This window comes from Terrapene carolina, unplaced genomic scaffold (assembly GCF_002925995.2).
Source record: "Terrapene carolina triunguis isolate 2854851 unplaced genomic scaffold, T_m_triunguis-2.0 Scaffold95, whole genome shotgun sequence".
In the NCBI taxonomy this organism is placed as follows: Eukaryota; Metazoa; Chordata; order Testudines; family Emydidae; genus Terrapene; species Terrapene triunguis.
The window spans coordinates 12,412,225-12,435,757 of record NW_020664446.1 but is presented as its reverse complement, the minus strand read 5'-3'; positions in this window follow the sequence as shown (position 1 = coordinate 12,435,757).

Below are 23,533 nucleotides of genomic sequence, written 5' to 3'. Positions count from 1 at the left end.
ATGAGTTGCAGCAAGGGAGAGAGCACAAAAGTATTTGTTTGAAAATGACTCTTGGAAATTGAGCTGAAAAACACCTGACCATGCCTAGGCTGATGGCTGCATTGATTTTGCAGCATGATGCATGTTAGGCCATCAGGTAGAGTGGGAGCCAGATGACTTTGTGTTTGGGGGACTTGATTTGTGATGAGTGGAAATTCTGTGGTCGACTTTCAGTCTTGGAGACCTGGGGGTTCAAAATCTGAAACTCTAAAACAGGAGGGTGACACACACAGGACACAGAGCCATTGGGGATGCATCGCAGGCTGTCAAAGCTGTGGGAGAGAAGACTCTAGGGGAGTAATAGGTGCTGAGTTCCTAGACCATAGGATGTGAATGAGGGATGTATAGAGCAGTTGGAGATAAGGCCTAGGAAGGATCAGAGCTGTGCAGGGCCTTGGAGGAATTTGAAGTGGAAGGAAACTGGAATTCAGAAAAGGGATCCCAGGTCAGATCCACACAGCCAGTGAGTGAGGAAGATAATTTTATAGGAGCAGGAAGAATAGATTTGTGGGAAGTGATGGAGTCAAGGAGGTGGATTCAGTAGTTGAGGTGATTGGGGCCAGGGTTTTAGTTGAGGAATGGAGCAGAAGGGATGAATTTTGAGAGACTGCTAGGGCAGAACTGGCAGGATTTGGTAACAGCATGGCTGTTGGGGAGACAAGGTGAATGAGTATTGATGTGCTTTATAGCCAGTACTACAGCCACTCACCTGCAAGAATTACAGATCTGAAAGAGGTGGGGGGCGGGGGGGCACTTCACTTTTTAGGTTTCAGCTATGGCCTTTTCGCCCATGATTTTGTTGCTTAAATGGAGGAAATGGCGAAAAGCTGTACGTTGAACCCAGCCACAATGAAACACAGCTGTAAGAAAAATGCAGTCTTAGTTCCAAGGGTTCTTTCTTCTGGGGTGTTTTATGAGCCCAGCAAAGTACCTGGAGCTTTGGCTCCCTCTCCACACATTTTAGTCAGGAGTCAGAAGATAAGGAGTGCTCAAGCAGCTCAGAGAACCAAGCAGCAGATTCTGAAGTACTGTTGAAAGTTGCAGGGGATTTAATAGTTAACACTCATACTATTCATCCCTGATTCCCACTGGAAGGTCCTCTGAGTTAATTATGAGTCCCAAGGATGCTATCTTGGCAAACGCAGCTGCAGCACTGCTGCCACTTCAGTGTAATTAATCATCCAGGCTGAATCAGAGGAGAAGGTTCCTTTCTTTGCCCTCATTACAAATAGCGGTGAAAAATGGAAATGCCTTGTGGCCAAAAAAAACTCCTTTCTGAGCCACATCAGTATGTGCGATCCTAATATTAATGTGCATAGTTTTTGTTCATATTTTGTGAGGGGTGTGTGTGCTTCCCCCTCCCCCCCCCGAAAAAAAGAATGATAAAATACCACAAACTGTGCAAAAGTGGCACGTCTTCTTACTGACTTTTATCATTTAACAGGTGCAGGGGCTAGATCACTAGATTAGGGGTAAACTGAAAATGTCTGCAGTGGCTTTTCCAGCAAACTGCATTGTGTTTGTTTCAGGCATGGCTTTGGGGGCAGCTTGCATGCTCTACTGATGTCACTTTCCATGTAGCTTTCCTTGCTTTTCCCAGTACTGCTCACTGATCACCTTGAACCAATGCAAGCCGTTGCTTAAATAGAAGGCTGGTAACGCTTCTGGGCCAGAGCTGCCGTGGGTGTAAATTGGTTTAGCTCCAGTGATTTCAAAGGAGCGAAGCCAGTTTACACCAGCTGATGACCTGGATCAGTTGATCAATAGAAATACGTACATAATTTGTCTTCTGAAGAACAATCTGCAATGGCGTTTGGGCCCCAGTTCAGCAAAGTCTGAGGTTTAAAGCCAATGGGACTACTCATGTACTTAAATTTAGGCACAGGTTTCAATGCTTTACTAAACTGGGGCCAGTGTTTGTCTCTGGATTTGATGCTGAACCTGAAAGGGAGCAGTAGTATTCCTTTTCCACAGTGATGATGTGTGTGTGCAGACAGAGTAAAACATGAAATGCCCATATCTAATCTATTTCACACATCCCTTATGCCAGCATGTTTAGGGCAAACGGAATTTTTCTCTAGCCTGTTGCAGGTAAGGAGGGGTTAATTTGGAGCAACAGAATTAATCTAATTGCAGTAAAAACATCCACATGGCGTTTGTGCAACGTGCGAATGCAGCGAATATAAATTCATAATAATAAGATTATGATCCTGCAAACCTTATCGGTGTTCTTAATTCCATTATTTCCATGGGACTCCTAGGTAAGATAGGACTGCTTGTGTCAGTACAGCTTTCCAAGGTCAGGGCCCTCCTGTGCAGTGAGTATGTCTCTAAGGCTATGTCTACACTCAGAGCTAGGGGTGCGATTTCCGCTGTTCACGTACACATACTTGCACTAGCTCAATGATAGGTAGTGCAAGCAGAAATAGTAGTGTAGCTGCGGTAGCACGGGCAGCAGCGGCACGGCTTAGCCATGCTGAGTACAAACCTGCCTGAACCCTGTGGGTACCTATTGGGCATGACTAAGGCTACGTCTTCACTACCCGCCGATCCGGCGGGTAGCAATCGGTTTATCGGGGATCGACTTACCGCGTCTCGTGAGGACGCGGTAAAATCGATCCCTGATCGCTCTGCCGCCGACTCCGGAAATCCACCTCAACAAGAGGCGGTAGCGGAGTTGGCGGCAGCGGTCGGCTTTCCCCCGTCCTCACCGCCAGGTAAGCCGACCTAAAATACGCAACTTCAGCTACGGTATTCACGTAGCTGAAGTTGCGTATCTTAGGTCGGAACCCCGCTGTAGTGTAGACCTAGCCTAAGCTGTACGGCTGCTGCTATTGCTACTGTCCATGGTAGTGACTATACTGCTATCTCTACTCATGCTAGCTCTCTTTGAGTTACCGTATGTGAACACGAGCTGGGAATCACCCTCCTCCACCCCATCTCATAGTGTAGCCATATAGCCTAAAGTACCTTGTCTAACATCAGTGTTTTAAGAGGACACCATCAACATGGTTATCTAAAAAAAGTATTGCCCATCCTTGGTAGAGGTTTAAGTTAGAAGGTTTATAACTAGCTGCACATTTGGAGGTGAGTCATTCTGCTTTTGCATTTTGCAACCAGTCTTGCTACTTTCAGTAATTTAAACTTTTCCCTGGACTGGTAAAAAACCAAACCTGTATACTACTGCCTGCATTGGAAGGGGGCGTGAGTGGGGTTAGGCAAGGAGCATGTGCAGCATGAGCGTGTGGGAGCGATCGCACCCACCCATGAGAAGAAAGAGTATTGTGTAAAGTGTGACAACACGGTGTGGAACTTGGTCTCCCTTTAGTGGCAGGACCATGTTTAGGTTACATCTTCACTGCAGAGTTCACTTGAGTTATCAACACTCTACTTAACCCCTCTTAAGTTAGTCTAGCTCAAATGAGAGCAGCTAAACTGCAAAATAACACTCTTGAGCTGTGCAGCTTGTCTTAGCAGCTGACGAGTTGTGCTGCAGGCCAGCGGACTTGGGTTAAAAACACCACCACACTCAAAGTAAGGGTTTTTGAGTGTGGACGGGACTTGACTTACAAGCAACATTTGAGTTATAACTCAAATTAACTCTGCATTGAGGACAAGCCTGTAGAGATTTGAGTTTGCTTCTGCCTCCAAAATAAGGGACCTACTCTTTCAACCCCTGCAGTAGAGGTTCCTATGTTTAGATTCGAAGGTCTTGAATTCACTCCCCACAGATGACCTAACTGGAGGCATCACTACACTTAGGGAATGTTCTTATTTAGTTACAGTATCAAGACAGAAACTTTTTGCAATTCTTGTTTTGTGGGTTCTCTCCTACAATTTTCTATATTTTTCTAACTAATTTTCATACTTGCACCTTGCAGTCCAGAAGGTAAGACCTCCAGAAGAGACCACTGGCAAGGTGAAGCTTTGCTCTAATAGCACTGTCTGTGTAATTTTAAAATATTGAATATATAGAGAACTGTGAGCACATCAGATAAATGTGCTGAAAAAATGGGTGATTTTCCTTGAAATGCAATTTGATGCACCTATATATAGTGAGTCCGGTTAAAGGAGACATGCTATTTTTCAGGGAGTACTATCACATCAGAGGCACCCACTGGGATTAATTGTATTTAGGAGAAGGATTGTGAAAAAGATCCTTGGTATCCTTTTTAGATATTTGTAAGTCTGTCCACTGCAGCCCAATACATAGAAAATCAATTTTGAAAATCCTATTTTTAATGAGTTTCTTTACTAACTTTATCCAGATTTGAGACCTGAAGTGATGCTTCACCTTTAAGTGTGCTTAGCTGTAATGTCTTCACCATGATTTAGAAAAGAAATTAGAATTAAGAGATTTATAACTCCAGTGTTACAGATTTTTTCCATAAAAACCTCAAAGCTGAAATTGATGCATTGCAGTCACAGGCTATTTAAAGTCCATGGATGGTACCATAGCCACAAATCAAGATAATTTCTTAGTATAATTATTGAGGCAGGCAGGGTTTTAAATTTGTTTAGCCTCTAGCACACTAGGTAGAGGAAGCTGATTTTATATGAATTGAAAGCAAGTTGGTGTGCATTGCACTAAGCCACACATTGTCCTTCAAATTTGAATCGTGGATGGTTGCATGGGGAGGATTTAGACAGAGGTAAATGAACCTGAGTTTAAAATACTCACAGCGATTTCTTTCTGCTTGACTGTAAACTTCAAACTTTTTACACCACCACCACCACCACTAAAACAGTTTCTAGCAATGTATGATTCTTGGCATTCTGGGAAATGGGATGACCCTTAGCCTGCTAAGGTTATGACAATACCATTTTGAACACCAAAACAGCTGCTGAACCCTACAGATATCACTATGAATCCTTACCTGATGGGAGTTGGATGATTTGTCTCAATTAACTCTGTTTTTATCTACAGCTGGGCATAATCTTTTGGACAAATTATTCACTGAAAAATGCAATTTTGGTTGACCTGAAGCTTTGCAGATTTCACACAAATTTACTGAATAGTTTCAGCCAGAAACTTTTTTTGGGGTGAAGGGTGTTAGTTTCACAGAACGGAAGGAGGGAGTCCCACCCACCTTATAGTTTTTAGCCCAGTGGTTAGGGCATTCGCCTGAGATGTGGAATCAGGGATTCGAACCCAGGTTTCTCCCCCACCACCCCGGTTTGTGCCCTAACCATCAGGTTATTGGCTATTCTGGGCTGGGTGGCTCTTAATCTGTCCTGCTGAGGCTATTCCACTTTGTATAAGTAATTAAATAGTCATTGGAGCAGCAGGGACTTGAAGATGGGTCTCCCACATCCCAGGTGAAACATGTCTTGTTCAACCCAAAATGAACTTCTTCAATTTGCCAACATTTTTCAGCATTTTCAGATTTGTTTCCACTTGAACAGGTTTTTCCAATTTTTGGAACTGCTGCTGAACCAAAAAATCAGTTATTTGCCCAGCTCTGTTTCTTCCCTTTCAACCCCCCCCCACCCCCCCTCCCAAAAAAAACTGCTATGGGACAAGATCAGTGCATTTTTGCCATAATAAATATTGGGTGGTTGTGTCTGCTAGGTGTTGAGGAAAATCCTGCTTCCATGTGTTTTAACTTTAAAAATAACCATGAATGATGATGATAAATATTGTGGGTCAGATCCTTGACTTTGAGTTTTCTTTGTGGTGATCCAGTGGTGTAAAGTAGTCTAAGCCTGTTCTAAATTGCCATCTGAGTATTTCCCCTGGTGTATGAGGAGTGAAAAAGAGCTGGAGTAGCTAGTTCTATGTGCCTCTTACCCCCTCTCACAGCCCTGAAATAGAAGGCATGTCTGAGATGCGGCCAAGGGGTGTGGCTGGGCAGCTGCTGAACTCTGGTGATCCCTTGCTGCTAGAACAGCACCTTGGGGCCAGTTGCAGCTAGGTATAAATTAGAGCAGCCCTGAGGCTGCTCTGAATTGCACTAGGGGGTGAACTTCTCCCTGGCCAGACCTGGGACAAAGGGTGTATAGAAAGGTGACGTACACCTTGTCTACACTTGCAGCGGTGTGTAGGGTATACGTAGCTACATGTCGCAGTGAAAAGCAGGCTGCATCCACATGGTGGTGTGGAGCCACACAGGACAATGAAAAGCTTTGACAGGGAGAGGCAGCAGGGAAATGTTCCAGCAGCTCCCCCCTGCCAGAGCCTTTCCCTGCTGCTGGAGTCTTTCAGTGCAGCGGGGAAAGCCTCTGGCAGCGGGGAGGCAGCCTGGAACTACACTGCTAATAGCAGCATAGATGGGGGAGGCACTGCTTGGGCGTGTAGAGTGCTGTGTAGGGTTATACCCTAAGGCTCTGGAGTGTCTTTACTCACCTAAGCAGTGCCCCACCGTCTACACTGCTGTTTATACCCATGCTAGGGGTGTGTGCAATGTATGTACTCTACACACTGCCGTAAGTGTGGACATAGCTTTAGAGCCATGTTTGCCTCGCCTTGAGCCTTTAGCTCATTGGCACTCAACTGAACCTGAGGATCTAGTCCTTAGATATTTATTTAAATCTTCAAAGCACTGCATAGGCATTAACCCTCACAGCACTCTTGAGAGATGGGTTTGAGACCGAGAGGTGAAATGACTTGCCTAAGGCCACACAGTGAGACAGTGGCAGAAATAGAACTCAGGCATTCAAGGGCTGGCTCCTGATCCCTTCTCAGTCATAGACCATGCTGCCTCTTTATCAATGACTAGCTTGTTGTTTCAAACTATAATACCTTCATATTATATGCATCAGGAAGGCCTGAGACCATCTTCCCTTGCAGGGCCCAGTGCTGTAGGTTAAAATTGCCTGATATCCTCTAAATCTTCAATTATTTGGGAGGAGAATGTGAAACCTCCATGCATGTATTATAATAACCTGATGTGATAAACTGTTTATCGTATGTTGAATCATACAGTAAACAGTTTACTGTATAATACATTGTATGTATGGTAGCTTTGTTATAGTCTATGGAACATAAAATCAATATTAGGAGATAGTTTGTGATATAATTACTGAAATGTAAGTCGATAAATAGCCATTGGTTAGTCAGAAGGCAGCATATAGTGCTGTAATTTGAATTGTTTCCGGCAGTCACCTTGGTTCTCTCTCTCTCTCTTTATTTATTTATTTACCTAGTGCAAAAAGTACCATACCTCCCATCCTAGTGAATTGACAGAACGTTCTGCTGACCAGTATGTTATTGATTGCTACTGTGGTTTGGCACTGTGATTTATGTGGGCAGCCAGAGTTCCTTGTTTTTGCTGTACGTAACCATTACAGAAACCAAGAGCAGCGCTGACCTCCAGGAATTCAAATAGTCACAAACAGTGCAAGTGGCCTGGGGGAGAAAGAGTCAGCAGTAATTCCTTGAAAGTCTTTTTCTGTGGCCCTGAAAAGTCACAACAGAGAATGTGTAGTGCCTGTACAGAGGAGCGAATGACTGATTTAGAAGGATTTAATTTACACATTACACCATGTGAGGAGAGAGTAAGGTTCTGTGAAAATATAGAAGGGAAGGGAGGGGAGGGACTCAAGATATTTGCTTCTCTGTTGGTGAATTATTTTCTTCCTTCACATCTGTTGTGTTTCTTTAGAGGAACAGAACCAGGCAGCTGATCTCCAAATAGAAGACAGACAAACTCTCAGCATTTAGATTAAAAATTTAAACAAAGAAATCCAGGATTTATATCTATCCAGCCTCTGCTGCCCAGGAAGCAGCAAATGTAAGGGAGATTATTGTTATTGATGATGATGCATTTCTGTGGTATATATTACTATGAGCATGGAGGGAGCTGTTCTTCCCCCTCCCCTGTGCTCCTACATATCTTGATAAGGAGAAAGGAAGAACCATCTCTGTGTCCCTAATATTGGCCAAACAGTCTAGCCCTGCTCAGTCTCCCTTCTTTCTCTGTCTCACACACACGTAACACTAACTTGCTTCTTTCAGTCCTCCTGGCATTGTAGCCGAGAAATCTCCAGCTGACTTGTCCTGTTTTCCTGCCAACTCGTAATTTCAGTGGCAATGACAGAAATGTAAGAGTTTCTCTCTCTATATGGGGTAAGGAAACTTGAGCTGGAAGGCAGTTTTACAACAGTACATTGCATAATGCCGCACAAAACAAAATGCAGTTCATGTGGGGGAGGAAGAGAAACCCTTATTATTCAGTGTGAAGCTATCTTGGCTTTCCAACAAAGATAGTTACCTCCTACCTCTTCAGTTCAATGAAACACACTGTAAATATCCCAGAGATACAAGAACATAATTGGGAAATAGTCTTTAATCAGTGCTTTCTTTAGCAGAAGTCAGGTAATACAGGAGATAGGCTGGGACTGGGTTATTCCGTCTTCCCAGCTGCTTAGACTAAAACACCCGAAATGACAATAGCATTCTGCACTGATGATCAAAACACTTTTGGTCAGTTTCTCATCTCAAGTTAAACTGGTGCAGATCCAGAATAACTCCACTAATGCCAATGGATTTGCACCCGGGCTGCTGAAACCATAACCTGTGGGAAGGAAGAGTGAGGAATCAGTTTAGCTCCAGTTACTATTGTGTTGGGATCTATTACTGCAGAATACAGGTTGATGAAAATCTCCCAAATGCTTTCCCTACCCAAGGTTATACCAAGGAATGGTGGGACTGCCTGCTTTTCCCTGTACTGCCTCTTTATAAGTGATACTTTGGAAGATTTAATTTTCACACCAGCCACAAGTCTCTCATATGATCAACAAGAACAGAGTCTGGCTAAGCCTTTGCAGTGATGCCTGTCTAGCGTTGTGCATTTGATAATGCATAATTATAGATTAAAATCATACTGAGCTTGGTTACAACCTACAAATACTATATAAAGCTCTTAGCAGCTGTTATCAGAGATTGATTACTATTGGGTAGGAAGTACAGTAGAAGCAGAAAATGCTTTAAAGCTTTGATTCCATGGTGACTCAAATACTCTGTGTTCAAGTTAAGATCTTTCAGGTGTATTTTTAGGAGACTACTCTTTTTAGGTTGCCTATATGAGCTGACTGTGCAATTGCACCCCCAAAGGCTCTGACTGGGCAGTTGTGCAAGGCACAAGTACACTTTAACAGCTTAAGGAGATGGTCTACTATAGTCATTCTCATTTGCAATGTACTTCATGATGCTGTTGCTGCCATGTAAATAAAATGGCAAGTTGTCTTCAAGCTCACCCTTCTGTTCCCTTTGGGTTCTGTTCATGGCTGAACTGTGGACTTCATACATGACCTTGAGAAGCCCCTTAAACCGCTCTGTTCCTTATGATGGGATCTAACCAGCGTGGTTTCTGCAGAAGAAAATGCTGTCTCACTATCTCTCAGAATTCTTTGAATGTGTGAGTAAAGTAGTGGATAAAGGAGAACCTGTTGATATAATTTAGCCTTCAGAAAGGTCCCACACAAGAGCCTGCTAAAGAAGCTAACTGGTCCAGCGGTGAGATGCAAAGTATTAGTACGGATCAAAAACTGGCTAGGAGACAAAGGAAAGAGCAAGATTAAATGGCTAATTTTATCATGGCTAAAGCTTAACAGCAGAGGTCTCAAGGTTCGATGCTAGGTGGGTCTTGTGGTGTTTAATAAATGTACTAATGCTCTGGAAAGAGGAGGGAGCACCAATGTAGTAAAACCTTCAAAGTTATGTAGGTTAGTCAGGACCAGAGAAGACTGAAAAATTTCAGAAGGACCAAAACAATGCTGGCGAATTGGCAGCTTGAGGGCAAATTAAATTAAAATTGATAAATGCAAAGTAATGCACATTGGAGGGAAGAACTTGAATTGCTCATACATCTTAAAGGGTTCTAAATTAACCAATTAATGAGGCAAAGTTGTTGCGTGTCATTGTAGACAGCTCAATGTACAGCTGCAGTCACTTTTGGATGATGTTAGGATGCATAAAGAATGTGATGGTGAATAATACAGAAAATATTATAATGCCTTTATATAAATCAATGGTTTGGCCTCATCTGGGATATTGTGTGCAGGTCTGGTTACCCCATCTCAAAAAGGGTAATGCAGAACTAGAGGGGTTCAGAGAAGGGTGATGAGAATGATCAAGGGCCAGGAAAAACTGTCCTGTGAGAAGTGGTGAAAGTGACTGGGATTGTTTATCTTAGCATGGAGATGAATGAGAGGGAACATGATAAAAATATATAAAATAATGAATGGTAGAGAAGGTAGATGGGAGCTTCTGACTCCCTGCCTCATAACACAAGAACACAGGGACATTCAAGAATGTTTAAAAGGTGGGAAATTCAAAACCGATAAAAGGAAATCCTTTTTTAGACAATATGTAATTTGCTGTAGAACTCAGTGCCAGAGAAAGTCACTGAGGCCAAGGAGTTAGCAAGATTCAGAAAGGGATCGGACATTTACATGGATATCAAAAATATCCAGAGTTATAATTAACGATAACATTTTTGGAGGGGTATATTAAACCTTGTGCTTCAGGGCTAAAGCCAATCTCTAAACTATCAGACTGAGACCTATTGTGGAGAATAGGTTATTCTACATATGCCTTCTGTGGGGTTCTTACACCTTTCTCTGAAGCATCTGGCACTGGCCACTGTCAGAGACAGAATACTGGACTAGATGGATCTTAAGTCTGATCCAGTGTGGCAGGTCCTATGTTCCTTAGTGTCCCATTTGTAAGATGTTAATGCTTACCTACCCAACAGGGGGCATTGGAGGCGGAATTAATTATTAAACTCTTTGAGATCCTCAGAAGGAAGGTGTATCTAAGGGTAAAATATTTATTACACTTAGGGCAATGGCTGTAATAAATAATAGGGCATACGCTGTTTTAGAGACCTGTAGAATAATTAACATAGTGCCATGACATTTATACCTTTCACACTGTGCAAACCTGAGATGTATTTTCCTTAAGTAAATCCACAAACAGGATAATGAGCCTGTCCAGGCCAATGCTTTTTTGGGAGATTACCCAGTCAGTATTTCCCCTCCCACCCATCATTCTCATGTTAGTGTTTTCCACAAGAGACTCAAAAGATTAAGGAACTATCTGTGAATCACAAAAGGAGCAACCCTGGAAAGATATTTTGTTGCAGAAGCACTTTTTGTGTCATGTTGAATGTACAAGACTTGTCACTAGAGCAGGCCTTAGAAGAATAGCCTTCAGTATAATATTTTTAATTTGATTAAAGAGCTCTGTATGTTGTATGCTCAGCACCTTAAAGGGAAAAGCCTTTGCTTTTTATTTTAAGAACATCATTTAAAATCCACGAGACCTTTAAATGTATATATTTTAAAAATACTTTCCTTTTCCTTTTCTCCTACTAGGTGCCTGGAGTTATTGCTTATTTTTAAAAATGTCACTCTTCCTATTTATTATTTTGGGCCTATGCGGTGTCCTGTGGAACACTGTATAGGTGTTCTGAACTTTTAAATCCAGCGTACAAGCAAGCTTCCAGTAATCCATTCAACAGTCAGTCCTCTCTGATGAGAGCATGACAAACAGCGTTCATACTGAAGTCACTGAAATAATGCAGTAGTATACTTCAGAGCAGTGATTTTCAACCTTCTTTCATTGGTGGACCCTTAAAAAATTTCAAATGGAAGTGCAGACCCCTTTGGAAATCTTAGACATAGTCTGAAGATCACCAGGGGTTTGTGGACCACAGGTTGAAAACCACTGATCTAGAGCATGATGAGGAGTCTTGATGGAGAATTCTCATTGGGGATTTGTGTGAAATTTGCACATAGTGCAAAATGTAATGCAGCAAGCATGTTAATCACCATAGTGCAAATATTCCCCAAATAGGGTTGTTTTGAGAGATTATGAAGAACAAAACTAAAAGAAAACCCCTGTGGATGATTCCCACTCTGTGTATTTTGGTTCAGGAATGCAGTAAAGTCATAGCACATGCCTCCAACCCCCAAATAAGTCTAATCTTTTAAGATTTTTCTATAATAGTTATCACCATAGAATGAAACTGATGTTGTCCCAGTGTAGTGCGCAAATGATTTGTCTTTCTACTGCTTCCGATTATGTTAGACCTTGTGTACCATAACAGAAAGCGAGAGCTCTACTAAATGTACCTCTCTTTTTGCATCAGTTCTTTGCAGGTTGCATTATACCAGAATATTATAACCAGTTTCAAACTTGTCTTCTGACAAGATAATGTATGCAGTTCTCAGCATTTGCAAGATAGAGAAATCAGTTTCAGTAGTTCATTGGGCTGTCTATGTGCCATTGTCAAATAACCTCACCAATTGCAAAAACCAGCGCATGAAACAGACAAGTGCAAAGGTTTTTTTGTTTTTCTCCATTTGTCCTTTGAAGCTACATTTCAACTGAGATGTATAACTGAAGTCTTGTTCACTTATGGCCATTACATTTCCTGTGATACTTTTTTGCAAGAATAGAGCTGTTAGCCCTGATATTTTCTTGAAATTCTAATTTGTTGTTCTGCCTACCAAAATTATTTGGGTAGTTTCATTGGGATACTACATTGCTTCTGTATTGTTGCCACATGCTGTTACATAGCTGCTGTGTTCCACCTCAGGGATAGCCTCATTTCAGTGTTTTGTAAAATTATTCCTGCATATAGGTCCAATCGTGCATTCTTTTCTTAGGGAGAACACCCATTGAAGTCAAAGTGAGGATGAATGTAAAATTGTCGTCATACATGCAAATATAAGAACATGATGATTTTGTCTGCCCTTTGGGAATTATCTTCCTTTGCCTTTAGGAACATTGTAGCATTCTTAAGAAAAAGGAAAATATATATGTGGCCTCCAAAGGAAAGCTTCACCCAAACTTAAAGAAGTAATGCAATATCCAGGCTGAACTTCTTTATTTTCAGCCTTAACAGCCCTAAATCTCTTTGACACCACATTAGAATGTTTAATATATGGCTACCCACATTTGGTTCCCCCAAAACATTGACACATTAGGAATGTGTCCTTGATTATCTGAATATAATATCAAAAATATTAGACGCACAGAGCTAGCAGCCCAACCTTAAAACCAGAGATGGGCCTGGAGCTGCAAAGTTTAGATCTAGGCCTTAATTCCCCCTTGTTTGGGGGTGTTCAGATGTAGGTTCAAGGTTCGGGCCCATCTCTAAAAAGGAAATAACCCCATGGTATGACAGTCTAACAAATACAAACCTTCTCTGTTATAGTCCTCAGCAGTACAGTAACAAATCACTCAAGGCCACTTAGTTTTATTCCAGCTGCCAACCAGTTCAGATGACTTGCTTCCTGCTATTCATCAGGCCCATGCAAGGTTAAGGGGTCTGTTCCCAGTACTGTAAAATCATCTCACATAGCTACTTTTTCACGAGAAGAGGGTCAGATGTAAATGGGACCAGTGATGGGAAAGTGTGAACTCTCATCCATCATTTCAGTGCTTCAGAGAAGAGTGAGAAAATGACTAGAGGGCTGGCAGAGGCTGATTTCCCAGGAAAGATTTATAAGAGCTAAATATAATTTTGCCAACTGATGATTTAACTGGGGAAATCAGTCTACAAATGTTAGCTGGTATAAACCAATTTTGTATAGCTCAGTTTAGTATTGAGGAGCATAACTAAGGTTAGGTTAGGAATAATGGGGTGAAATTAATAAAGGGAAAAATTGAGGCTGAATATCTGAATTATTATACTGTGAAATAGCCTTTCATGGTAGGTGGTGGAAGCCACCGTGCTTGGGACTCTTAACAATGAGATTGCATAATGACCGGTGTCTCACAATGCCAACATTTTCACTGGCTCAAAGGACTTTGGATCAAGTCCTTTAACAGTAAATATTTGGTTCCAGTTGGGGAGGACCAAGTCAGTTCCTCCTTTGCCCATCCATGATATCCACCTGCTCTTAAAGTCTTAGCCCCATTTCTGTCCTTTCGCCATGACTGATCATAGCTGGAGAATTTTCACTTGAGCTCCCAGTTCTTCCTTTCCTCCCCTTGTCCCAATAAGCTATCTCCTCTCTTTGTAGTCCTCCCTTTTAAACCTTCTTCTAGCTTATGATGGATTTGGGCTGCAAAGTGTTTTGTCACCATTTGTATGAAGAATGCTGTATATAATAAACGATCAGATTCTGTATGGTACGGACAGAAGATATGTCACTGTAAATCAGTATATCTCATTGATGGAATCACATTTTCTTGTCCCGTCAATACATCTTCTTCGGCAGTGCCTGAATTCTGTTAATGATATTGAGTAATTCTCTAAAACAGGATTCTAAACTTCAAGGCTCAATCAATTTAAAGGTAGAAACAGCTTAGAAAAAATAAAAAATGCATAAGCAAATTTCAGTTTATATGAATTTTCAGAAAATAAATCCTGTTGGAATTGTGTAATGTGATATTTGTCCTCCTTTACCTTTGGTTGCTGATCAGTGCATATGTCAGCATAGGCTGTATTGCATATTGATTGTATAATGTTGCTCGCACTAGAGATGGACTAACTGAATTGGAAATGTAGAATTACCTCTGATCATGGGAGTGATTTCCTTTGTAGGGGAGAGGCTACGGAAATAATGCATTACAGAGGATTTAGGTTATCTTCTCTCCAACTTTTACCAATTAGGTAAAAAGAAGGGGGAGGAGAAGGACACGCTTATATACCTACTTCTGAAGTTACTTCCACTGTCATTCATCCTACATAACCCCTGCCTCTGTATCAAGTGGATAGTGTTCTTCACTTCCTGTCCTAAAGTGCTGGATAAAATTGATGTGTGTTATTGAACAGCTACAACATTGCATGAGGGAGTGGGGGGTGATTGCATTTTTGTGGTGGGTGAAGTGGCTTTCTGTTTATATAAGGACAGATGGGAGTGCCACTCGCAGAGTGACTGCAAGATTAGGGTGATTGTTCAGTTTTGTTTGTTTAAATAGTTTGCACAGCACTTTGGGATCCACCTGGATGAATGGTGCTTTGAAGATTACATCATGCTTTTATATCTGACTTCCTGTCATTGCATTTTGTTTCTAACTTAGCAACAGAGGAACAACTCCTCAGGACAGTTGGGACTGAAAGAGTTAACTCATTGTAAGTGTATGTAAAATGTCTGAACTGGATACTTTTTGGCATGGCTAATTATAACTAGCACCCAGAATTGAGATTTTGTCTTTATTCCATCAAAATCTAGAATACATTAATGAGCTTTGCGGGTATGGGAAGTTCTGCTTTCTTTCTTTTTGCATGTACAGGCAAAATTAATCCTTATTGAATAGTAATTCTTCACTACTTTGCAAAATGCACCAGTAGATAAATAAGGGGCTTGGGGACAGAGATAGAGAAGTGGATTGTAGTCAAAGATTCATTAGTTGCCTGCTTAGCTGGGAGTTAGATCTAGTGCATTAGAGAACAATACTGTACTTGGTGTTCATTACTCATCACTTTGTGTCAGTGTAATGTTCCATTATTCCAGTTTAGGCTTCTGAGTCATTGTCATAAATGAAAGGTATGAAAACTGTCCAGGTATCATTTAGAAAGGAGCTTTGCAGCACAGGCTGTATAAGTGTGCAGAACATTCAGAAGTTTCCACTAAAGAGGTTTTAATGCAAATAGCATTTTTCTGCAACTTTCTCAGAGTAACCCCTCCCAACGTTTTATTTAACTATAACTGCAATAGTGCTTCCATTGTGTAAACTGAAAAGCCTGCTGGCTTATGTTAAAGCTGTGTATGTCGAAGATTACCTGTGAACTATCTACCACTTCTGCAAGCTATTTTATTTGTCACTGATGTGATCAGATGTGAAAAGCAGCAATGAATATTTTAACATGGAGTTAAGTTTTAAAAGATCACAAAGCAAACCAATGTAAAAACCATGTCACGAGTCCTAAAGGAAAAAAGTCCACTAAATGAATGAATAGATTGGTTCAGTTAGGGAATTAAAGCACAGGAAGGCTGAGGATGATTCTCCAGACTCTGGGCTGTCGGGTTAAATTAAGCCGATATAGCTTATGGGCCTTTGTGCCTTTAGTGACTAAAGCCATCTATCATGTCTAAAAAAAATCATATCATATGAATGAAGATGTACAGTTCTAATGCTCATATTTTTAAGGTCTTCTTTTCTGATGTTAGAATGCACTTCATTGCAGCCCCACAGAATCCCCCTCCTAAACATTCTGGGATATTAAACAGTGCTTTTGTCAGCTTGGCAGTCTTTCATTCCAGAAAGATTGTAGTGGATTTGCCACTTATTGACTTTTTAAAAAAATAATTGGTGGCTCAGAATTAAAACAACTGTGACTCCGCTAGTGCTTTTCTTGTAAAGCATATAGCGACTATCGTGTCTAATACTATTATATATTTGTTCAAATCTGCAGTCCATCCATCTGTCTCTCAACCTGACATTACGAGAATTCTTTTGCATTTTTATCATGTCTTCCCTTTGAAGATCTCAAAGTATTTTACAAACATTAAGTCTCACAACACTCATTTGAGCAAGCTCAAATGCTCAGGTGCTTTAGCTAGTATTGTAAGTGGCACTATACAAAATCCTAAGGTGGGTAGATAGGAAAGTAGCAGTATCCCTATTTTAGAGATGGGAAAACTGAAGCACAGGAGAGGTTAAAGGGACACTTGAAAGTTGCATTTCCATCAGAAAAATTGTTACCAAATTTTATTACTTCTAACATTGTTATAACTGATAGGGAATGTTGCAAAACTATGTTTTTTCTCCTTTTTTCCAGTTGGTTTACTTTTGTGCATTTGAAAGCAGTTTGGCCTACATTCTGAAAAGTGCCAACTAATTTTGAGTGCCTCAGGTTTTGGGTGCCCAGCTTGAGGCACCTAGTGCCTGATTTTCAGAGGTGATACCCAGAATGTCTTAAATCATGTAAACCAAGAATTCTCCATATATAGAATGTGTCTTGAATGTCTGTGTTTTCCAGTTCCGCTGACCACCTGCCACTGCATTCCTGCACTATATTGTACTACTTGCCTTGTGCTGTACCAGTCTGAGCGCCTAAAGTGTGAGCTCTTGGAGGCAGGGAACTTGTCATATTTGGCATAGCTGTCCAGTTGTGCTGTACCTACCGTGCTCTATACATAATAACACATAGTGAAAAGCACAATTAATAAAATTATGGCCTACATGTCTGAATCTCCTAGTCTTCCTCTAAATACTTCCTGTGTAGGTGAAGCTTGCTCGCAGTGGGAATGTGAAGTGCTGATCCCTTATTGAATAAGAGACTGGTTCTGGGTAGTGAGGACAGCAACACATCCTTGGAGCCAGTGTTCTGCTTTCCTTATCCAAGGGAGAGTTAGTGGCTATGGTGCAGTTTCATTTTTGTCTGTGTGGTGAAATGTGTGAATGGCTTTGTGGCATGCTGCAGCCCTTCTGCTCGTAAGTGAGTTTGAAGCTAATAACGTCAGAAACATTTTTGGTGCGCTTTCATGTTTGGAAAAGCTTTTACACTCTGACAGTAATTCCAGTGGAGTACAACTGAATGAGGAAAATAATAGTGTTTTTTTCTCTTATGGCTGCATCATAGCAAATATAGTTTTCCCCTGCCCCAGCTTCCTTTCTTTTCTTTTCTTTTCTTTTCTTTTCTTTTCTTTTCTTTTCTTTTCTTCAGGAAAACCCATCTGGGAACAGTTCTGTTGTCCGCCCTTCTGAGCTGTTTTCTTGCCCATTGACCTGACAAGAAGTACAGTAGACTAGAAAGATGTTTGAGGATAGAGAGAACAACACAAGAGGCCAGAGAAAGGCGAACATAACATTAATTCCCTTAAACGGAATTTATCTGTTAGTACAGCCCATGTTTTAACTATCGTTATTAAACTGTTACTCGAAAAGGCTGCTGTAAAGGTTGCTAGGTCTAGGAATTGATGCTGACATTGGTCATGTCCGACTCCTAATTTAAAAATTGCAAAGGTATCTGTTTAATTTTCAGTGGATCTTTGCTATTACAGAGTGCATGCACTAGTCAATGCAGTGCTTCAGTAACCCTGATTTGTCTGAGATTAAGGCAAAGTTGGGTTTGGCTTGTTCTTGAATTGAAATCTAGGGACTGTAAGAAAAGGGATGGTTGCCTGCAATTCAGCAGGTGGCACTTTTTCCTTGGATTCAGGACTGAGCCAATGCTCTAGTATGATGTTAGTGAGCACTTTGATGGTGGTGCCAATTTTTGGGAGGGATGAAACATAAAACCAAGGGCCTGGCTACATATGGTCATTAAAATCCTAAAATAGCTTCCACGAGAGGAAAGAAATTAATCCCAGAGTTTTGGCCAAATTCTAATTTTTGTCCTGTCATTTTGCTCGCATTAGATGAAATCAATTCCCTAGGAATCATCTCTAACAGGAACTGTCCTGACTAAGTACATCTCCATTAGGAGGTGTATATTGTGTGAACGTATGTACGTAGCACCTATGTGCATGCACTACCTGTGCAGGTCATGTACACTATTCACCAAGGCAACTGATCTTTATCCTCATCTTTCCGTCTGCATATACCCTCCCTGTCTCTGCCTTCTTGTGCTCTTCTCTTAAAAGAGATTGAAATTCCTGTATATTCCCCAGAGGCAATATTTTATCATCTTTTCATTAATGGAAACAAATCCAAAGGGATAATGAAACAAAGGCCTGCTCTACAGTAGGGGGTGGGATCAATCTAAGTTACGCAACTTCAGCTACGTGAATAACGTAGCTGAAATCGACGTACTTAGATCGACTTGCCGTGGTGTCTTCACCATGGTGAATCAACTGCTGCCGCTCCCCTGTCAACTCCGCCTGCACCTCTTGTGTAGGTGGAGTACAGGAGTCGACGGGAGAGCGCTCAGGGATCGATTTATCGCGTCTAGACTAGATGCGATAAATTGACCCCCGCTGGATCGATCGCTGCCCGCTGATCCGGCGGGTAGTGTAGACATACCCAAAGACAGAGTTCAATAGCAGAGGCAAAAATTGTCCATGAGTAGAAACAGTTCCTTCAATTGTGATGTGAAGTTCTCAATTTGTGGCTTCAGACAGCTTACCACACTTTCAGGATATAGATTTAACCTTGGACAGCATTTCTCTGTTATTGTCTTTGGCACCAGTTTCAAGCCCTCTGAATGTGAAATGCCCACTGCTGAGTTCAGTACGGGTCCCATGCAGGAGACCTTCTGTGGTCAGATGTAAGGTTTCAATAAAGGTTGCAAAGTGCTTTGAATCTCTTGAGACAAATGGTGCTGTATGTGTGGAAGACACACCGTATAGTTCATGCCAAAAAGTGGATAGTTGATGTATTTTCTTTAATGCCGCAGCAAGAATTGGTTTTCTTTCTCTTGCATCTCCCAGATTACATCTTTAAAGTGAGACCTTTCAGACTATCCTACTATGAAGGTTGTTTAAATACTTTTAGGCTTAATAGCTTTTAACAGGGTCCCCACCAGAGACGGTGGGTAAAACAGAAAGCTCAATCACTAGTACAGATAACGAATAATCGTAATAGTAAACATGCACGGCAATGATTGTGTAGATCTGTGCTGAAAGTGACCATATGCAATGGTTGCTGCTACTCGGTTTCTCTTGCTTCATGTAACAGCACTGGAAGGAATAGATGGGGAAGGTAAATCTGAGGTTGATAATTATTGTCCTTTCTCGTTGTACACTGGTACATTCACATTTTCTTTCTTCCTATCAAATTCCATTAATCTTGTAATCCCAGCAAACGTTACGTCCCCAGGGTGCTAGGCATTCTCCAGATAGGCCCTGCCTGGAAGAGTTTACAATCTAAATAGAGAGGAGGATGGGAGAGAGGAAGTATCATTATTCCATTGTACAAATGGGGAACTGATGCATGGAAAGGGTAAGTGACTTGTCCAATGGGACAACTGGGGGAACTGGGACACAGCCAGGGGATGGTCCGGGGACGGAGGGGGAGGCTGCCCAAAGTGACAGAGGGGGAGGCTGCCCCGCTGCCATCACTCCTTTGGGTGGGTTGTCCTCCAACTACAGCAGGTCCCATTGCTGGGGCTTGGCTCTTCACTGGTGGAGCTCAGGTTCCAAAGCTGTCTAGAGAAACCAGTTTGTCCTGGCAGGAATTGAGAGGCGCTGCCTAATGCTCTGGCCAGCTCTCAGCTGAGATCGGCACAGTCCTGCTGCGTCCTGTCCTGATCATTCCTCCTCCAGTGATGGGCTGGGGAGAGAGATAGGAGAGGGGAGTTAGGAATTGGAGGAGAAGAGGGAAGAAGGGACTGGGGTAGGTTGAGGATCAGAGGGCCTACAAGGGGTGGGGAGGGCAGAGAATGGAAGGTGATCCAGGAAATGTGGGGGGCAGAGACCCTGGCTTGCCTCTTATGGGAGCTCTGCACTGGAGGGGAGTGGTCTGTGGGGTGGGAATGGGTCAGAGTGGAAGGGGGGACAGAGACAGGGTCAGGACAGGGCTAGAGGAGGTTGGGGAGTGTTAGACGTAGTGGGAGGCAAGAGTGGAGTGGGAGAGGTAGAGAGTGTTGGATGGATGCAGAAGGGGAAGTTATGAGTGGGGGAGGAGGTGGGGCCAGAAGGTGGGGGTAACAGGTGGGGAGGAGGAAGAGCAGAAGGTAGGGGGTAATGTGTAGGGGAGGAGGGGGCAGTTAGGGGAAGGAGAGGAGGTAGGGGAAGCAAGTGGGGTAACTGGTGGGGAGGACTGGGCAGTAAGGGTATGGGAGGAGGCAGGGGCAGAGGGGGCGGGGGTAGAGGGGAGAAGACAATCTTGCTCCAGCAGAACTGGGCTCGGCTTGGCAGTGCAAAGGAGTCAGCCAAGAATTACCCTGGCACCTCACTCGGTGCTGCCTTCAGGACCACCCACATTCACTAAGGACCCCCTACTTTCCCCCCCCAATTTGCTCACTGGTGCAATCCCACTGCGTTCCATGGGATCTCACCACTGTAACTGACAGCACAGCTTGGTCCCCGGAGTCTTAGGGCTTGTCTTCACTACCCGCCTGGATCGGCGGGTAGAAATCGATCTCTCGGGGATCGAATTATCTTGTCTCGTCGGGACGCGACAATCGATCCCCGAATCGACGTGCGTACTCCACCAGCCCAGGTAGGAGTAAGCGCCGTCGATGGGGGAGCCGCGGCGGTCGATTTGCTGCCGTCCTCACAGCGGGGTAAGTCGGATCGGATACGTCGAATTCAGCTGCGCTATTCGCGTAGCTGAATGTGCGTATCTTAAATCGATCCCCCCCAGTGTAGACCTAGCCATAAACTCTTCTGGGTTGCAAGTGCACAGAGAAACCTGCAATTACCTACAGAAATGCAGCGCAGACCTTTTGCTAGGCAGGTAAATATCAGATCAGTCACTTTAATATGGAGCATTGCTGCACTGCTTCATCAGTTACTAATGTACCAGATTCATAGGGCACAATGCATATTTACTATCTTCCAGTGCACTTGGTACTTACATCACTGTGGATTAAAGGTACTTAAAAGAAAGGTACTCTTCAAGCCTTTAAGTATATAAGATTGCTGGACTAATATTAACCTTTTCGTAAGACTAGTCAGAGTGCAGAGTACTTTTTTAAATTGTAATCTAATGGAAGTTTGTTGGCATTAATGCCAAGGAATTATTGGTGAATGTACTTTGCAATTTTCTATAGAAAATCTTAGGAAGAGGCTTAGCAAAGGGAGTGGGGGTTTCTTCTCTGTTTGTTTTGCCTCCGGTGTGACCGACTTTGTTCCCCTCGAGAAATGTAACTTCCTTGCTTTGTGTTGGCTGGAGAAAGGGTGTTGTTTGAAGGAAGCAGGTTATTAAAAACTGTATTCAGGGATTAGGGGGAAACAAGAGGGCTGGAGTAAGCTGTCAAAACTGGTTATTCCAGTTCCCAAACCAGGCAGCCCTCGTTACCAAGGAAAATAGCAACCCTCAGTGACTGGTGCCTGATCGCTGTTCCTATCTCCAGCTCTGGAGGCTTCGGTAAAATTCAGGCTTTTTGAATCATTTGCCAGTAGCCTGTTCTGCAATCATCCCATCTCGCCTGCACATGAGAAGCAGAGGGCTGTCAAGTCCAGCTCAAATCTCAATTTGAGTCATCTACAGTGTTCAGTTTCGATCGCCCTCGGACTGAGGCCTGACAGCTGCTTCGGTTGCTGTTGCTGCCTCTCTTTCTTATGCAGAGTCCTGGAACCAGCTCACTTCTGGCACCATGATCACCCCTCACCAACTCACAGCCATGTTCAGCAGTAGCTTCTTGGGGGACTGCCATTCCAGAGTGCTGCAAAGTTTTCACTGCCTGGGATTCATGGGAAGCACCATGAGCCACCCAGCTCCTCTATAATACTGTACTGCAAAAGACATCTGGATTGCGACTCCACCAAACAGCCCACAGTAATGTAGATAAGCTTTTATCTTGAGTAAAGACAATGGCTGCTCTAACAGAAGTGTACTTGGGAGCAATGGGTGTTAGCTGTTCTGATGGTTGCGGGAAGAAGACAGAGGTGATGTAGGATGATAGTGAGTCTAGAAATGGCAGCTGTGAGTCCCAGGGACCTCTTGGTGCCAGCTGACAGAGGGCACAGATGTGTGTGTAGAGTTAGCGGGATCCCTTGGGTCTGATCTCTGCATAATACTTTATTAGAGGGTGTCATGTAAGGTCTCTATTGAAAGGTTGTGTCGTACTGATACTATAATCATTTGTGACAGTATGTAAAGAGTTATGCATATATGCTGAAAAACATGCTTTTAAGGCCTGTGAGTTGGGACTGGTCACCAGGTGATAAACAAGCTTCTTTGAGTCAAGCCATTCTTATCTGCATGTCTGGCTATATGTAAATTGAGTATTGTATACTTCACAACGAAGGCCTATTTACAGTCTGAGCAAAGAGCTAAGCTAGTGATTGCAAAGTCTCCAGGGGAGATTCTCTACAGGAAAAAAAAAGCAACAGGGGGTACCCTGTTTACAAACGAAGACAGTGGATGGTTGGAACTTTATCTCAGGGGACAGAGGTACACCCTTGTATCCTTCACCTAGAGGACAATCTGCCAGCTAGCTCGTCTTATGAATAGAGGATCACAGCTGGTCTGGTTATTGAACGCTGGGAGGAAACTTTGAGTGAGCTGTCCTTTATGAGACAGGAAAATGTCTTGTTAGTGAAGATCAGACTCTAGAAAGCATGTTATGATTTTATTTTCTATGTAACAATTTGTGTCTATTCATTCGACTTGCTTTTTCTGGAGTCTGTTCTTTGTGAAATACACGTTTCATAGTGAAAACAAGTAACCCATCTAAGTGCTGTGAGTTGAGCGGTGATCCTGAGCTGTACTGTTTCTTTGGGAATAGCGGATCTGTGAGTTCTGCGAGTGTCTAGTGCAGTGGTCCCCAAACTTTTTCGTCTGGCAGGCGCCAGACAACGAGCCACGGAGAACCGTGGCAGCAGACAAGCATCTGCTGAAATGCCGCCGACCAGCGGCAACGTCAATAGGCGTAGCCGCCGAAATGCCGCCGAGAAGCAGCGTCATCCAGAGGCGTCGCCGCCGAAATGCCGCCGATTTTCGGCAGCATTTCAGCGGCGACGCCTCTGGATGCTGCTGCTT